The following is a 4,178-nucleotide window of genomic DNA, read 5'->3' on the forward strand; positions in this document are numbered from 1 at the left end:
AGCCTTGTGAGTGGATTCATTCATTCATGTAAAATTCATTGAGTGGTGCTCCAGCATGGCTGCAGTCTAATGACTGAAACAAGTAAAAATATAAATCACACACACACTGTATTAGTTATTGCAAGAATATAAGGCATCAGTTGATTTATTTGCTCCTGGATGCAATATGAAAAGCCAGAGAGAAAGGCTTCAATACATCTTATGATATCATGCTGTAACTTAACACCTTTAGCATAATTGATTTTCAATCAAGTAATCCCTGTGATGTATCAGCTACCCTTTGATAATTGTTTGTGGATGAATAGCCTGGAACATGGTGTAGTGAAGGAGAGAGATTGGGGGAGCGAAAAAGAGAGGAGGGCAAGCTTCTTGGTGGAGGGAGAGAATTCTTTTCAGCAAATTTTATTTGGATTATAAATACTGTATCATAAGCTGGTGAGTTGGCAGAATGGTTAGCATGCTGGGCGAAATGCTTAGTGGCATTTCGTCTGCCGCTACATTCTGAGTTCAAATTCCACTGAGGTTGACTTTGCCTTTCATCCTTTCGGCATTGAGTAAATAAGTACCAGTTATGCACTGGGGTTGATATAATCGACTTAATCCGTTTGTCTGTCCTTGTTTGTCCTCTCTGTGTTTAGCCCCTTGTGGGTAATAAAGAAATAGGTGTTTCGTCTGCCGCTACGTTCTGAGTTCAAATTCCGCCCAGGTTGACTTTGCCTTTCATCCTTTTGGGGTCGATTAAATAAGTACCAGTTACGCACTGGGGTCGATATAATCGACTTAATCCGTTTGATTTAATCGACTTAATCCCTCCCCCCAAATCTGAGGCCTTGTGCTTCCTGTAGAAAGGATTATAAGAGGCATGGATTAGTGGTTAGGATATTTGGCTCATGATCATAAGGCCGTGAGTTCAATTCACAGTGGCATGTTGTGTCCTTGAGCAAGACACTTTATTTCACTTTATTGCTCCAGTCCACTCAGCTGGCAAAAATGAGTTGTACCTGTAATTCAAAAGGCCTACCTTGTTGCATTCTGTGTCATGCTGAATCTCCCTTACAACTACATTAAGGGTACATGTGGGGTACCCAGCCACTTTCCTGTTCATTTCACAAGCAGGCTTTTGCTATTTTTTAAAAACCTTTTCCTGTGCATCCTCCATGTGCTGTTGGTGCAGTTTTGGTTACTTTCCTGATGTGTTGTAGTGCACCTGAGCACTGTATACAATAAGTTCATTTTCCATTTTCCTTGTTAAGAAAAACTGAAACCCTTGTCATCGTAACTGACGGAGTGAAGACTGTGTGTAAGAGAGGAAAGCGAAATAGCAAAACAAACTTCCATGTAACCTGAAAACAACCAGAGCATGAAATTTGGGGGCAAGGTCAAACACGAGCCCTGTGACTTCCCAAAATTCTTCAAAGTGTCCTTCATTTCCAGTCTAGAAGAATATGGGGCCATTGTTTTCATGGTCCCACCACTAATGTGCAATTAAAAAATGAGTCCACTTTAAATGCAATCAAACACACAAATATGCATACATGCAGACACACACATACATAGTGACACATACACATGCATACATATATATATGTATGTGTATACACACACGCACAGGCACACATGCACACACATGCACAGGCGCACATGCACACACACGCAACAGTTTTCTTTTAGTTTCTGTTTACCAAATTCATTCACAAGGCTTTGGTAGGATTTGAACACAGAACACAAGGAGCAAAAAGAAACAGTTAAAACTCTGCCTGCTCACCTCGTAACTAAATACTACACTCCACTTTGTCAGCCAATGTGTGAGATATGACCTTCACTGACTTCATGGAAGCAATCAGGATTTCTAATAAACTGGGTAGAAAACTAGAGGATTTGGTGGTGGGGTGGGGATGCAGGGGAAGTGAAAAGGATGTACTTGATTTTATCAACACCAGTACTTCACTGATACTGACTGTATGGAAGCCCAATAGTGCAACATGAAAGTTGTGTCTGTTCTATGTGTTGATAAAGATCCTAATATGCTGTCAATCGAGCTTCCATGTTCTGAGCCTGTTGGTTGAGCACTGATGAGCTTTTCTCCTCTTTGAGTTTCCACCACTGTTCACTTATCTGCTCACCTATGTAACATGCTGTCTGTCCAGTGTACGTTGTTGTCCTGTTTTCTACACCAGTGGTAGTTATAAGGTGGCGAGCTGGCAGAATCGTTAGCACGTCGGGCAAAATGCTTAGCGGTATTTCATCTGCCACTACATTCAGAGTTCAAATTCTGCCGAGGTTGACTTTGCCTTTCATCATTTCAGGGTCAATTAAATAAGTACCAGTTATGCACTGGGGTCGATATAATCGACTTAATCCGTTTGTCTGTCCTTGTTTGTCCTCTCTGTGTTTAGCCCCTTGTGGGTAGTAAAGAAATAGGTATTTCGTCTGCCGCTACGTTCAGAGTTCAAATTTCGCCGAGGTCGACTTTGCCTTTCATCCTTTCGGGGTCGATTAAATAAGTACCAATTACGCAGTGGGGTCGATATAATCGACTTAATCCGTTTGTCTGTCCTTGTTTGTCCTCTCTGTGTTTAGCCCCTTGTGGGTAGTAAAGAAATAGGTATTTCGTCTGCTGCTACGTTCAGAGTTCAAATTTCGCCAAGGTCGACTTTGCCTTTCATCCTTTCGGGGTCGATTAAATAAGTACCAGTTACGCACTGGGGTCGATATAATCGACTTAATCCGTTTGTCAAATCCGTAGTAAAGAAATAGGTAGTTATAACAAGGGAAGATGTAGTCTGCTTAAAATTACAAATTCGCTTGTTACTGTGGACGCAACACTAATATATCTGTGGCTTTTGACTGGCTAAAAGTACCCAAAATTTGCAAATATTAAATGCTATATAACTTATTATGGAGATGTACTTGCATAGCAAGTAACTTGATCTGAGATCGTGTGCTGAAACAAAAACAATTGCAGCGTGGAAGGTGTTTATAAGCCATTTAAAAACACACAAAAACCGATAGATTCACTTACTCTTTTACTCTTTTACTTGTTTCAGTCATTTGACTGCGGCCATGCTGGAGCACCGCCTTTAGTCGAGCAAATCGCCCCCGGGACTTATTCTTTGTAAGCCCAGTACTTATTCTATCAGTCTCTTTTGCCGAACCGCTAAGTGACGGGGACGTAAACACACCAGCATCGGTTGTCAAGCAATGCTAGGGGGACAAACACAGACACACACATATATATATACATATATATGACAGGCTTCTTTCAGTTTCCATCTAGCTTTGGTCGGCCCGGGGCTATAGCAGAAGACACTTGCCCAAGATGCCACGCAGTGGGACTGAACCCGGAACCATGTGGTTGGTTAGCAAGCTACTTACCACACAGCCACTCCTGCGCCTTCAACATTTAAATTTAATTTGTCAAAATATTTTCGTCGCTTTGAAACCGCGACCTGTTCACTGATGAAGATATTTTGACAAATAAGATTTAAATGTTGAAGTGAATCTAATGGTTTTTGTGTGCTTTTAAATGGCTTATAAACACCTTCTGAAATTATTAATTTATTATTTCTTAATCTATTGCAAAAATGAATTTCATTTCCGCGATTAACAACAACAAAAAAAAAGAAAAAAACATTAGTACAACGAATGTGAAAATAGTTGGAACAAAATAAAGCAGAAAAGATTCGTTCTTCCTTCGTAGATCGTGATTTTAGGATTTGGTTACTATTTCTAGCTGGTTGGACGATCATGAGTTGGGTGGGGTGGGGTAGTTCTCTTCCATTTCGGTATGAAGTTTTAAAACGACAGGGAACGGGTAGATATAAAGAAATGGGGACGAATGAAGAGAGAGAGAGACAGACAGACAGAGAGGGGGAGGGAGAGAGAGGGAGGGGAGAGAGAGTAAGCCAGGAAGACGGAGGGAGGAAGAGGGAGTGGGAGAGAGTGTAAGAGATGGAGCGAGAGGGAGTGGGAGAGAGTGTAAGAGATGGAGCGAAGGAGAGAGAAAAAGAAAGCGCGGAAAGATAGAGAAAGTGAGTGAAAGAGAGAAGAGTAAGAAAGAGAGATAGAAACAGAGTAAGGTCGGGGAGGGAGGGTGACGAGAGGTTAAAGACGGGAAAGGCGTGGATTCCCAGGAAAAAAAGAACAAAACAAACAAAAAAAAAACTGAAGTGCGTCAC

This window comes from Octopus sinensis, linkage group LG21, assembly GCF_006345805.1.
Source record: "Octopus sinensis linkage group LG21, ASM634580v1, whole genome shotgun sequence".
Classification (NCBI taxonomy): Eukaryota; Metazoa; Mollusca; class Cephalopoda; order Octopoda; family Octopodidae; genus Octopus; species Octopus sinensis.